Genomic DNA, 15,543 nt, shown 5'->3' on the forward strand with positions numbered 1-15,543 from the left:
AGCAGGGAAGAGGAAGGGAGCCAGGGATTAAGCGCTGCCAGCTCACAACAGGGGGGAGGGCATGCGTCAGGAGTGGCCACACCTCCATCGGGGAGCGAAGAAACGGTCAGACGGAAAGTGGAAGGTTGGGCGCGCGCGCCAAGTTCAAATGCACAGGAAAGTGACGCAGTAGGCAGCCCTGAAAGAGAGCCAGGTCCTAAAGCCCGGCGCAAGGAGACAGGAGGGTCCGGGGGGTCGGCATCAGAAGAATCCAGGAAGGAAGAGACCCCGGGGGGCAGAGGGACCCAGAGGAGAACAGTCAGGCGGAAAAGGTGGAGCAGGGCTAGGATATTAAGTTGGTGCACAAAGGGCGGAGACTCAGACGGAGCTTCGCCGATCTAGCCACTAGACGTAGAGTTGCACGCAGTAGCTTGAGAATGGAAACTGTAACTCAATAAAGACTTTTACTTAATGATCGCTGGCTAGCGTGATCCTCTGTGAGCTAGGATCTGGAAGCAGCTCTGACAATAAGTGTTGGAAATGTAAAGAAACCGAAGGTACTTTCTATCACCTTTGGTGGACGTGCCCGAAGATTAAGGCCTTTTGGGAGATGATATATAACGAAATGAAAAAGGTACTTAAATGTACCTTCCCTAAGAAACCAGAGGCCTTTCTCTTGGGCATTGTCGGCCAATTGGTGTTAAAAAAAGATAGAACTTTCTTTATGTATGCTACGACAGCAGCAAGAATACTCATCGCAAAGTATTGGAAGACACAAGATCTACCCACTCTGGAAGAATGGCAGATGAAAGTGATGGACTACATGACACTGGCTGAGATGGCTGGCAGAATCCGTGACCAGGGGAAAGAGACGGCGGAAAAGGATTGGAAGAAATTTAAAATCTATCTTAAGAACTATTATAAAATAGATGAATGCTAAAATGGCGAGGTTTTGAGAAAGAAAAAGAATCATAGAATCATAGAATCATAGAGTTGGAAGAGACCACAAGGGCCATCGAGTCCAACCCCCTGCCAAGCAGGAAACACCATCAGAGCACTCCTGACATATGGTTGTCAAGCCTGTGTTTAAAGACCTCCAAAGTAGGAGACTCCACCACACTCCTTGGCAGCAAATTCCACTGTCGAACAGCTCTTACTGTCAGGAAGTTCTTCCTAATGTTTAGGTGGAATCTTCTTTCTTGTAGTTTGGATCCATTGCTCCGTGTCCGCTTCTCTGGAGCAGCAGAAAACAACCTTTCTCCCTCCTCTATGTGACATCCTTTTATATATTTGAACATGGCTATCATATCACCCCTTAACCTCCTCTTCTCCAGGCTAAACATGCCCAGCTCCCTTAGCCGTTCCTCATAAGGCATCGTTTCCAGGCCTTTGACCATTTTGGTTGCCCTCCTCTGGACACGTTCCAGTTTGTCAGTGTCCTTCTTGAATTGTGGTGCCCAGAACTGGACACAGTACTCCAGGTGTGGTCTGACCAGAGCAGAATACAGTGGCACTATTACTTCCCTTGATCTAGATGCTATACTCCTATTGATGCAGCCCAGAATTGCATTGGCTTTTTTAGCTGCCGCGTCACACTGTTGGCTCATGTCAAGTTTGTGGTCAACCAAGACTCCTAGATCCTTTTCACATGTACTGCTCTCAAGCCAGGTGTCACCCATCTTGTATTTGTGCCTCTCATTTTTTTTGCCCAAGTGCAATACTTTACATTTCTCCCTGTTAAAGTTCATCTTGTTTGTTTTGGCCCAGTTCTCTAATCTGTCAAGGTCGTTTTGAAGTGTGATCCTGTCCTCTGGGGTGTTAGCCACCCCTCCCAGTTTGGTGTCATCTGCAAATTTGATCAGGATGCCCCTGAGTCCATCATCCAAGTCGTTGATAAAGATGTTGAATAAGACCGGGCCCAAGACAGAACCCTGTGGTACCCCACTAGTCACTCTTCTCCAGGATGAAGAGGAACCATTGATGAGAACCCTTTGGGTTCGGTCAGTCAGCCAGTTACAAATCCACTGAGTGGTAGCATAGTCAAGACCGCATTTTACCAGCTTCTTTACAAGAATATCATGGGGCACCTTGTCAAATGCCTTGCTGAAATCAAGGTAGGCTACATCCACTGCGTTCCCTTCATCTACCAGGCTTGTAATTCTGTCAAAAAACGAGATCAGGTTAGTCTGACATGACTTATTTTTCAGAAATCCATGCTGACTATTGGTGATCACAGCATTCCTTTCTAGGTGCTCACAGACTGTTTGCTTAATGATCTGCTCCAGAATCTTCCCTGCTATTAATGTCAGACTGACTGGGCGGTAATTATTTGGGTCCTCTCTTTTCCCCTTTTTGAAAATAGGGACAACATTTGCCCTCCTCCAGTCTCCCGGGACTTCGCCTGTTCTCCAGGAATTCTCAAAGATGACTGCCAGTGGTTCTGAGATCACATCTGCCAGTTCTTTTAATACTCTTGGATGCAGTTCATCTGGCCCTGGAGACTTGAATACATCTAAACTAGCCAAATATTCTTGTACTATCTCCTTAGTTATTCTGGGCTGTGTTTCCTTTGCTGAATCATTTGCTTCAAATTCTTCAGGTTGGGCATTGTTTTCTTTATCGGAGAAGACTGAGGCAAAGAAGGCATTGAGGAGTTCAGCCCTTTCTGTGTCCCCTGTTTGCATTTCACCATCTTCTCCTCTGAGTGACCCCACTGTTTCTTTGTTCTTCCTTTTGCTACGAACATACCCATAAAAGCCTTTTTTGTTGCTTTTAACCTCTCTAGCCAGCCTGAGTTCATTCTGTACTTTAGCTTTTCTGACTTTGTGTCTACACGTGCTGGCTATTTGTTTGAATTCCTCTTTGGTGGTTTCCCCCCTTTTCCATTTTTTGTACACATCCTTTTTTAATCTTAATTCAGTTAAAAGTTCTTTAGATAGCCACCCTGGCTTCTTTAGGCACCTTCCATGTTTCCGTCTCATTGGTATTGCCTGACGTTGTGCTTTTACTATCTCCCTCTTAACAAACTCCCAGCCATCATGAACTCCCTTTCCTTTTAGTATTACTGTCCATGGGATCTCACCCAGCACTTCCCTAAGTTTTATGAAGTCGGCTTTCTTAAAGTCAAGAAATTGAGTCCTAGTATGCTTGGCTGCTCCTTTCCGCTGTATAGTAAACTTCAGAAGAGCATGATCACTCGCGCCTAATGATCCTTCCACTTCTACCCCACTAACCAGGTCATCAACCTTGGTTAGGACCAGATCTAAAATGGCTGTTCCTCTTGTTGCTTCTCCCACTTTCTGGACAATGAAGTTGTCTGCAAGGCCAGTGAGGAATCTGTTTGACCTTATGCTCTTGGCCGGGTTTGAAATCCAACAAATATCCGGGTAACTGAAGTCCCCCATTACTACTATCTCCCTTCCTTTTGCATGCTTGGCCATCTGTTCCAGGAAGGCATCATCTATGTCCTCCGTTTGGCTTGGGGATCTATACTAAACTCCCACAATGAGGTCTCTGTTATGTTTCTCTCCCTTAATTTTGACCCAAATGCTCTCACTTTGGCTTTGAGGTTCTAAATCTTGGATCTCTTCACAGGTATACACATCCCTGACATATAACGCCACTCCTCCTCCTTTCTTTACAGCGACATAAGATTAAGTTGAAGAAAAGATTAGCAAGACATATATTTGATAAAATTATTTAGAAGTTGCTGAAAGAAATTTGGACATTGGGATGCACGAAGGGGAGGTATGGGGGAGTCCGAGAAGTAAGGGATATGAAAAAAGGGCTATGAAATTATACATGTTTGTATGTCTTTTTATTTGTTTGTATTGTTTGAAAAATTTTGTAAAACCAATAAAAAAATTATATATATAAAAAAGAAGGAGGACGAATAAACTTGGATTGTTCTTTCGGTGGTTATTCACCCGAACCCGAACCTTAACCTTAACCTTAACCTTAACCTTAACCTTAACCTTAACCTTAACCTTAACCTTAACCCTAACCCTAACCCTAACCCTAAGCATAACCCCAACCCTAGCAAAGAGAAATGTAATAAGGCTAAACAAAGCCAAACAGGTTGTTTTGGGTTCCAGCTACATAGAAAGAAGAATCTTGGATTTGAAATTAGCCCAATCAGAGCTTTATCAATAAGGCAAAAAAAGCCAAACAGGTTGTTTTGGGTTCCAGCTACATAGAAAGAATAATATTGGAATTCGGTTATTTCGAGTCGTGTTCTTTGGTGTTAATGCACATTGACCCAGAAATCGCAAAGTGTGTGTAATGAGACCAAAATAACACAACACCGTCTTTCCGCTTCCATATGCGTATTAAGAAGACGAATAAGCTTTGATTGGGCTTATTTCAATTCGCATGGTGTTTTTTGGGTGTGTACCAGAATCACCCCCGACCAAAGCTAAAAGGTGTTTTGGGTTCAATCTACATAAAAAGAAGATGATATAGCTCTGATTGGGCTTATTTCAAATTGGTGTTTTTGGGGTTGGAATGCACATTCACCCAAAAATTGCAGAGTGACATGTTTTTTATCAGCCCAAATCAAGTATAGGTGTTTTGGATCCATCAGAACAGAAAGAGGACGAATAAGCTTGGATTGTTCTTTCGGTGGTCATTCACCCCGAACCTAACCCTAACCCTAACCCTAACCCTAACCCTAACCCTAACCCTAACCCTAACCCTAACCCTAACCCCAACCCCAACCCCAACCCCAACCCCAACCCCAACCCTAAGCCTTAACGTAACCCTAACACTAACACTAACACTAACCCTAGCAAAGCGAAGTGTAATAAGCCTAAACAAAGCCAAACAGGTTGTTGTGTGTTACACCTACATAGAAAGAAGAATCTTGGATTTCGCTTATTTCAAGGCGTTTTCTTTGGTGTTACTGCACATTTACCTAGAAATCGCAAAGTGCGTATAATGAGCCCAAAATAACACAACACCGTCTTTTTGCTTCACTATGCGTAGAGAGAAGACGAATAAGCTTTGATTGGGCTTATTACAATTCACATGGTGTTTTTTGGGTGTGCACCAGAATCACCCCCAACCAAAGCAAAAAGGTGTTTTGGGTTCCACCTACATAAAAAGAAGATGATAAAGTCCTTATTGGGCTTATTTCAAATTGGTGTTTTTAGGGTTAGAATGCACATTCACTCAAAAATCGCAGAGTGACATGTTTGTTATCAGCCGAAATCAACCATAGGTGTTTCGGTTCTATCTCAATAGAAGGAGGACGAATAAACTTGGATTGTTCTTTCGGTGGTCATTCACCCTGACCCTAACCCTAACCCTAACCCTAACCCTAACCCTAACCCTAACCCTAACCCTAACCCTAACCCTAACCCTAACCCCAACCCCAACCCCAACCCCAACCCCAACCCCAACCCCAACCCTAAACCTAAACGTAACCCTAACACTAACACTAACACTAACCCTAGCAAAGTGAAGTGTAATAATAATAATAATAATAATAAATTTTATTTATATCCCGCCCTCCCCAGCCGAAGCCGGGCTCAGGGCGGCTGACAACACTAAAATAGTGCAACATTATAAAAACATCATAAGAATTAATTAAAATCAGAATTGATGGCAACCATAAACTAAAGTATTGTAAAGATTGCCAAAGGAGGGAGTCAGGCTGTGCCCTAACCAAAAGCCTGGTGGAACAGCTCCGTCTTGCAGGCCCTGCGGAAAGACGTCAAGTCCTGCAGGGCCCTTGTCTCTTGCGACAGAGCGTTCCACCAGGTTGGAGCCGCAGCCGAAAAGGCCCTGGCTCTAGTTGAGGCCAACCTAACCTCTCTGAGGCCTGGGACCTTCAAGATGTTTTTATTTGAGGACCGTAAGTTCCTCTGTGGGGCATACCAGGAGAGGCGGTCCCGTAGATACGAGGGTCCTAGGCCGTATAGGGCTTTGAAGGTTAAGACCAGCACCTTAAACCTGATCCTGTACTCCACCGGGAGCCAGTGCAGCTGGTATAGCACCGGATGAATGTGATCTCGCAGCGAGGACCCCGTAAGGAGTCTCGCTGCGGCATTCTGCACCCGCTGGAGTTTCTGGGTCAGTCTCAAGGGCAGCCCCACGTAGAGCGAGTTACAATAATCCAGTCTGGAGGTGACCGTCGCGTGGATCACAGTGGCTAGGTCAGGGCGAGAGAGGTAAGGGGCCAACTGCTTAGCTTGGCGGAGATGAAAAAATGCCGCCTTTGTTATAGCTGTAATCTGCGCCTCCATAGAGAGGGAGGTATCGAAGATTACACCCAAACTCTTGACGGACGGTGCTGGCACTAATTGCACCCCCGCAAGAGATGGGAGTTGCCCCCTCAATCCCATATCGTCCCGTCCCAGCCAGAGGACCTCTGTCTTCGAAGGATTTAACTTCAACCGGCTCCCACGTAACCATCCAGCCACAGCTTCCAAGCATCTGATCAGTGTGTCTGGGGCCGAGTCAGGATGGCCATTCCATCAACAGATAGAGTTGGGTGTCATCAGCATACTGATGGCAGCCCAGCCCAAAACTCCGGACAAGCTGGGCGAGGGGGCGCATAAAGATGTTAAAAAGCATCGGGGAGAGAATCGCACCCTGAGGCACTCCACACACCAAGGAGTGGCGGGATGACAGTTCCCCCCCAAGCGCCACCCTCTGTCCCCGACCAGAGAGAAACGAGCGCAGCCATTGAAGGACTGTGCCCTGGATCCCCACGTCGGCGAGGCGGTGGTCCAGAAGTTCGTGATCGACCATGTCGAAAGCTGCTGACAGATCTAGAAGAATCAGCAGCCCCGACCCGCCTCGATCCAGCTGTCTACGAAGATCATCTGTTAGGGCGACCAGAGCCGTCTCGGTCCCATGACCAGCGCGGAAGCCGGACTGGAATGGATCCAGAGCCGATGTTTCATCCAGAAACCTACCAAGCTGTTCAGCAACCGCTCTCTCAATCACCTTACCCAGGAATGGAAGATTCGAAACTGGGCGGTAATTGGATAGATCTAAGGGATCTAATGATGTTTTCTTTAAGAGCGGATGCACCACTGCCTCCTTCAGTTCCCCTGGGAATGTCCCGGTGCCAAGGGACAAATTGATGATATCCCCCAGGGGGGCCCGCACCTCGTCTGGACATGCTCTAATCAGCCAAGACGGGCACGGGTCGAGAGGACAAGTGGTGGGCTTTCCAGCTCGGAGGAGTCTGTCCACATCGGCTGGGGATATCCGGTCAAAGTGGTCCAGTACTGGACCCGAGGACAGTCGAGGGGCCTCCAGTTCCTTTATTGTATCCAAATTGGCAGGGAGGTCATGGCGGAGCGACAGGACCTTCTCCGCAAAAAAGCTCGCAAATGCCTCACAGCTGTGTGTCGAATTGTTATTTAAATTTGGCTGTCCTTCGAGGGACGTTAAAGACCGAATTATACTAAATAATTGTGCCGGGCGAGAGCTAGCGGATGCAATGGAGGCCGAGAAGTAGGACTTCTTAGCGGCCTTCACTGCCATCTCGTAGGTTTTAATAAAAACCCTATAAGATGTTCTTGAAGCTCCGTCACGGGCACCCCGCCATACTCGCTCTAGCCATCTGAGGTCCCGCTTCATTTTCCGGAGCTCCTCAGTAAACCAGGGAGCCCGGTTTCTGCGGGGTCGCAGAGGGCGCTTAGGTGCGATCTCATTGATGGCTGCCAGGAGCTGGGTATTCCAGCCCTCAACAAGCTCAGTCAATGAGTCGCCAGGGGGAGAAAGGTCCCGCAAGGCTTGGCGGAATCTATCAGGGTCCATCAGCCTCCGCGGGCGAGCCCAAATCGGTTCACCACCTAAGCAGGGTGGGGGTGGAACATCAATCCTGGCTTTCATAGCATAGTGATCAGACCATGGCACCTTCATCGAAGGAAACATGATCACATCTATACCAACGCCAAAGATCAGATCCAGCGTGTGGCCTGCTTGATGTGTGGGGCCCGAAACAAACTGGGAGAGCCCTAGTGTCGCCATGGAAGACACCAGGTCCAGAGCCTGTGAGGAGGGAGTGGCATCGGCATGGATGTTGAAGTCCCCCAATACCAATAGGTTAGGGAACTCCAAGGCCCAGCCGGCCACCGCCTCCAGCAGGCCTGACAGGGTGGCTGCTGGTGCGCTAGGTGGCCGGTACACCAGCCAGACAGCCAAGCTCACCTCTGAGCCCCACACTAGGCCAACACATTCAATGCCGGGGATCGATGGCAGTGGTAGAGCCCTGAAAGAACAATCTTCCCGGATTAACAATGCCACCCCTCCCCCCCGGCCCACAGTCCGTGACTGGTGGAGGACGGAGAAACCTGGGGGCGCCATCTCTCGTAAGGTAACAGTTACCCCTTCGCGCACCCAGGTCTCCGTCACACAAGCCAGGTCGACCCTCTGCGAGATGATGAAATCTCGCAGGGTGGCGGTTTTGTTGCCTATAGACCTGGCATTGCACAACACCAGTGACGGAGGTGAGTAATCCTTTCTCACCCTACCCTCGTCTCTTGGGATGGGGCGCAGATTGGAAGGGGTACGAGCATATCCGTATCTCGATCCCCTTCGCCTATGCCATCTGCCCCCACCGCCATACCTCCCTCGCCCCTCCACGGTAGGAATCCCAAGCCTCATACTCGCCTCCATTTACAGAATATAAAAGCAAACAAAAAATACACCAAAACAAAACCAATCCCCACCCCACTCAACAAACCATCCCACCCCAACCCAAAATAAGCAAAACGAAATAAAAATACATGGATAAAAAACCACCGTTTCTGGTGGTACAACAAAATAAAAAGTAAAAACACCTTTAAAACATTTTAAAATATATAACACGCTTAAACATTTGCTGCCACAGCAGCAGTGCCCTTAGAGTTGTGGCGGTGGTGAGTATGGGGGCCGCCCCCAGGCCCAAGATGGAGAATGGGCTTGCAGGGGGAGCGGTCCTCCCCATTACTCACTGGCAGAACAACAGCAGCGATGTCCCGAGGCCTCCTTGGAGCCTTATATGCTGAGGTGGAGTATGGGGCCCGCCCCCAGGCCCAAGGTGGAGAGTGGGCTTGCAGGGGGAGCGGTCCTCCCCAAGACTCACCGGCAAAACAACAGCAGCGATGTCCCGAGGCCTCCTTGGAGCCTTATATGCTGAGGTGGAGTATGGGGCCCGCCCCCAGGCCCAAGGTGGAGAGTGGGCTTGCAGGGGGAGCGGTCCTCCCCAAGACTCACCGGCAAAGCGGCAGCAGCGATGTCCCGAGGCCTCCTTGGAGCCTTATATGCTGAGGTGGAGTATGGGGCCCGCCCCCAGGCCCAAGGTGGAGAGTGGGCTTGCAGGGGGAGCGGTCCTCCCCAAGACTCACCGGCAAAGCGGCAGCAGCGATGTCCCGAGGCCTCCTTGGAGCCTTATATGCTGAGGTGGAGTATGGGGCCCGCCCCCAGGCCCAAGGTGGAGAGTGGGCTTGCAGGGGGAGCGGTCCTCCCCAAGACTCACCGGCAAAACAACAGCAGCGATGTCCCGAGGCCTCCTTGGAGCCTTATATGCTGAGGTGGAGTATGGGGCCCGCCCCCAGGCCCAAGGTGGAGAGTGGGCTTGCAGGGGGAGCGGTCCTCCCCAAGACTCACTGGCAAAACAACAGCAGCCTAAACAAAGCCAAACAGGTTGTTTTGTGTTCCAACTACATAGAAAGAAGAATCTTGGATTTCGCTTATTTCAAGTCGTTTTCTTTGGTGTTAATGCACATTGACCCAGAAATCGCAAAGTGTGTGTAATGAAACCAAAATAACACAACACCGTCTTTTTGCTTCAATATGCGTAGAGAGAAGACGAATAAGCTTTGATTGGTCTTATTTCAATTCGCATGGTGTTTTTTGGGTGTGCACCAGAATCACCCCCAACCAAAGCAAAAAGGTCCTTTGGGTTCTGTCAGGGGTTCAGAGACAGAGGCACAGGTGAGGGGGGAGACGGAGAAGAAGAAGAAGAAGAAGAGTTTGGATTTGATATCCCGCCTTTCACTCCCCTTCAGGAGTCTCAAAGCGGCTAACATTCTCCTTTCCCTTCCTCCCCCACAACAAACACTCTGTGAGGTGAGTGGGGCTGAGAGACTTCACAGAAGTGTGACTGGCCCAAGGTCACCCAGCAGCTGCATGTGGAGGAGCGGAGACACGAACCCGGTTTCCCAGATTACGTGACTACCGCTCTTAACCACTACACCACACTGGCTCTCCAGTGAGAGCGATGGGGAAGAATCCCAGGACAGTGAGGAAGAGGATGACAATGACTTGATGTCTTCCATGAGTCTCTCAAGTGAATCGGAGGATTCCCAGAAGGGGGCGCCCCTAGTCAGGCCAAGGGGGGTCACAGGGGGGACCTGCCAGGAGCAGGGAAGCAGCAGGGAAACCCCGAGTGGGAGTGGGAGATCGGGGCCGGCTTCCCAGCAGGAACGAAGTGAAGAGAGTGGAATTCCCAGTGTGACACACGGAGCGGAGCAGGAAGGAGACAGGGGAAGGAGATCGGGGCAGGACGTCCTGCCGGAAGAGGCGGAGAGTAGTACAGGGAGTAGTGTAAGTGTCAAGAGGAAGGTCAGGGGTAGCGAACGCGCGCCAAGTTCAAATGTGGAGGCGCGCGGAAATGGAGAGAGCCCGGAGGAGGAGCCTGGCCCCAAAGCACGAAGGAGGGGGGAACAGGCATCTGAGGAATCCGCTTCAGGAGAGAGCAGGAGGGAAGGAACCCAGGGGGGCAGAAAGACCCTGCGGAAAAGGAAAGACAGGAAGAGGTGGACTAGCACAAGCCTCTTAAGCTGGTGTAGGGGCGGGACCGATTCAGAGGGGACTTCAAACGTCTAGGCTAAGAGACACGGGGCTGCGCGCCTCGGTTGTGGAACCAATAATGAACTGCAATAAACATCCTTGTATATAAGAAGAACCTGGCGTTGGTCTTTTGTGAGCTGAGACCTGAGGCAGCCCTGACAGGTTCCATCTACATAAAAAGAAGATGATAAAGCTGTGATTGGGTTATTTCAAATTGGTGTTTTTGGGGTTAGAATGCACATTCACCCAAAGATCGCAGAATGACATGTTTCTTATCAGCGGAAATCAAGGATAGGTGTTTTGGTTCCATCTCTATTGAAGGAGGACAAATAAGCTTGGATTGTTCTTTCAGTGGTCATTCACCCTGACCCTAACCCTAACCCTAACCCTAACCCTAACCCTAACCCTAACCCTAACCCTAACCCTAACCCTAACCCTAACCCTAACCCTAACCCTAACCCAAACCCAAACCCTAACCCTAACCCTAACCCTAACCCTAACCCTAACCCTAATCCTAACCCTAACCCTAACCCTAACCCTAACCCTAACCCTAACCCTAACACTAACCCTAACACTAACACTAACAATAGCAAAGCGAAGTAAAATAAGCCTAAACAATGCCAAACAGGTTGTTTTGGGTTCCAGCTACATAGAAAGAAGAATCTTGGATTTCGCTTATTACATGTCGTGTTCTTTGGTGTTAATGCACATTGACCCTGAAATCGCAAAGTGTGTGTAATGAGACCAAAATAAAACAACACAGTCTCCTGGCTTCCATATGTGTATACAGAAGACGAATAAGCTTTGATTGGTCTTATTTCAATTTGCATGGTGTTTTTGGGGTGTGGACCAGAATCACCCCCAACCACAGCAAAAAGGTGCTTTGGGTTCCATCTGGATAAAAAGAAGATGAGAAAGGCCTGATTGGGCTTATTTCAAATTGCTGTTTTGGGGGTTAGAATGCACATTCACTCAAAAATCGCAGAGTGAAATGTTTTTTATCAGCCCAAATCAAGCATAGGTGTTTGGGTTCCATCTGAATAGGAAGAGGACGAATAAGCTTGGATTGTTCTTTTGGTGGTCATTCACCCCAACCCCAACCCTAACCCTAACCATAATCCTAACCGTAACCCTAAACCAACAACAACAACAACAAATCCGTTTATTGTGAGGACCATGCCTGTACACAAACATCAACACAACAATAGTTAAAAATATTAAAATTCATTACATACTATGCCAACAAAACCTTCATCCCACAAAATAGAAAGAGAGGGAAAACCAGCAATGAGTTAAACAGACGATGAAGGGGTCTTTACATTGTCATCCATAAATCTTTCCCTGGCTTTCATGGCCTTCATCACAAAAACCGCTACCACATGGGTCAGTATAGTTGCCTGACATCCCAGTTCTGATTTTAACTGTGGTGTCTGAATGTAACTCTCTAAGTATTTTGAGAATCATAGAATCATAGAATCATAGAATCATAGAATCATAGAGTTGGAAGAGACCACAAGGGCCATCGAGTCCAACCCCCTGCCAAGCAGGAAACACCATCAGAGCACTCCTGACATATGGTTGTCAAGCCTCTGCTTAAAGACCTCCAAAGTAGGAGACTCCACCACACTCCTTGGCAGCAAATTCCACTGTCGAACAGCTCTTACTGTCAGGAAGTTCTTCCTAATGTTTAGGTGGAATCTTCTTTCTTGTAGTTTGGATCCATTGCTCCGTGTCCGCTTCTCGGAGCAGCAGTAAACAACCTTTCTCCCTCCTCTATGTGACATCCTTTTATATATTTGAACATGGCTATCATATCACCCCTTAACCTCCTCTTCTCCAGGCTAAACATGCCCAGCTCCCTTAGCCGTTCCTCATAAGGCATCGTTTCCAGGCCTTTGACCATTTTGGTTGCCCTCCTCTGGACACGTTCCAGTTTGTCAGTGTCCTTCTTGAATTGTGGTGCCCAGAACTGGACACAGTACTCCAGGTGTGGTCTGACCAGAGCAGAATACAGTGGCACTATTACTTCCCTTGATCTAGATGCTATACTCCTATTGATGCAGCCCAGAATTGCATTGGCTTTTTTAGCTGCCGCGTCACACTGTTGGCTCATGTCAAGTTTGTGGTCAACCAAGACTCCTAGATCCTTTTCACATGTACTGCTCTCAAGCCAGGTGTCACCCATCTTGTATTTGTGCCTCTCATTTTTTTTGCCCAAGTGCAATACTTTACATTTCTCCCTGTTAAAATTCATTTTGTTTGTTTTTGCCCAGTTCTCTAATCTGTCAAGGTCGTTTTGAAGTGTGACCCTGTCCTCTGCAACCTTTGGCAAGATGGCAAACATTGCGCAGGAATCGCAGGTGACTGCAGCTGTTCCCTCCCCTTCCATCTTGAGATCGTGTCGTTGGGGGTGGCTACAGAGGTCCTCCATCATAAAAAGCTTGAAGACAGGACAAATAACTTCCCCCACAAAAAAACCCTAGGTCTCCCCCAACAAACGTTTGAGACTAGCTCCCCTAATTCTGAAAGATGCGTATAACTTCGCGCGCCGCTGCCCTGCAAACTCTGATAAGAAGTCGTCTATCAATATCTGTTTCATATAGTTTTTGCCATAATTTTGTTGTAATTGCAGAGTCCTGTGCACAATGGAATGATGAGCAGTACGTGCCACATGCTTAAGGTTGCTTTATTTTCAGTTCAGTATTGAGAAATTACAAACATGCATCTTGCCTCTGCGGGAGCAGAGAAGCAACCGTCCTTCTCCTCGGAATGAAGAACACCGAGAGCGCAGTGAAAAACAGGAAACCAGTGTACGTCACATCCAGCTTCCCATTCCCGTGGGAAAACCCAACAGTGCTCTGACTGTGGAATGTAAACATTGTCTTGTGACAAGCACTTCGCTGCACAGTGAAGAGAGCAGAAACCAACAAATTTGTCCCTACAGATTGAATCAAAAGCGGATGTGAGATCTACAAAAGCCACAAAAAGTTTGCTCTTATGTACCTTTGTATACTTATCTATCATTGTCTGTAGTACCAAACAATGGCCTGTTGTACTATGGCCCTTTCTAAACCCTGCCTGTTCCGGATTAAGCAAGTTAGAGTGGTCAGCCCAGTCAACCAGTTTATTTAGCAGGTATCGAGTATAAAGTTTATACACAATGTCCGGGAGACTTATGGGGCGATAGTTTGAGGGGTCTTGGGGGTCTCCCTTCTTATAGATGGGGGCTACCAGGCTCAGTTTCCAGTTTTCTGGGATTTTGCATGTATCATTTATTGCTGTAAAAAGTTGGGCCAAAATAGCAGCCCACCACTAGGCATTTAATTTAAGCACCTCAGGAGGAATCATATCTTCACCGGGAGCTTTGCCATTCTTGAGTGTTTTAATTAGCTGTAAACATTCTGATTTGGTAACAGGATCCCAGCCCATTAATAGATCGTTTTTAAGAGGAGGAAACTGGCTCGGTTTAGCAATGTTTGGAGCTGTATATAGCCGGGAAAAATGTTGGTACCATAAGTTAGATGAAATACTGTTGGTTACAATTTTCCCTTTGGGTGAAACTCCCTGAGCAATTATTTCCCAGAACTTTTTGTCGTCCCACAATTTGATCGCTTTGTCAAGTGCCTCCCATTGTTCCTTTCTGTAGAGGGATTTCTTAAATTTTAGAGCATTTTTATAATGAGAACGCCACCTGTGCAGGTTTTCCACTGAGGACAGGGTCCCTTCCTGTTTTACCTTATTTTGTAATTTCCTAAGCAAAGATCTTAGATTCCTACAGTCTTTGTTGAACCAGGCCCTCGAGTTGTTTTGTTGTTTGGGAGGGTTGGAATTCGTGAGTAGTGGGAAGAGCGACTCTGAGACCTGCTGAAATGTTGAAAAGGGGTCAGAATTAGATGAGATACACTGGTCTCTCAAGGCCAGTAAGTCTGATGAATGCAGGTGTAGTTTGATTTTAGATTCCAGGTCGCTGTTCCATTTACGCCTACGAAGGGCCAGAGTTGGAGGTGGGTCTGCACAGTGATTGCGGTATTGCGGATCCTCCAAACCACGGGGAATTAGTGAAACTGATATAGGAAGATGATCACTCTCAATTCTATTGAAAGTCCTGAAGCCCTGTGACCTCTCCAAGAGTTTTGGGGAGACCAGGATATAATCAATAACGCTCGCACCTCTAGGTCCAAGAAAAGAAAAGAAACCCCCTGACCTGTCCATATGGGTACCATGCAAATTATACAAATTATGTTTGAAGGCAGTCTCCATTAATGTAATGCCTGCCTTATTCAAGACCTTATCGTCAGAGGACCAGGGAATAAACCAATCTGCCTCTGGCAGGAACTGGGATTTAGAGCAGTACGTATTAATGTCATTTCCTATCCTGGCGTTGAAATCACCTGCCAGCAGGATATCCATGCCAGGGAATTCTAATTCAGCCTTCTCCAAACATAGCTCTAAATCTTCCCAGATTTGTAACGACTGGGGAGGGGTGCCTATGGGAGGGATATATATATTAAAGCAAAGGAAATCTCCTCCTTCACTGCTAGAAATAAGTAAGATTTGTAAATTGTTGCTCTTCACCCACTGCTGTTGCCGGGCCTTGCACTTTAGCTTGGTAGAAACAAAAGTGACTAAACCACCACTAGGTCGGCCTCGGGAATTTGGTTTTATCGCAGGGGTAGCAAAGGCTTCGTATCCCTGTAAAGAAGGGACATGGAGATCTAGACACCATGTCTCCTGTAGACATATAATCGGAAATTTTGTAAGGAAATCCAGAAG

Source organism: Podarcis bocagei (genome assembly GCF_964188305.1).
Source record: "Podarcis bocagei genome assembly, chromosome: W".
NCBI lineage: Eukaryota > Metazoa > Chordata > Lepidosauria > Squamata > Lacertidae > Podarcis > Podarcis bocagei.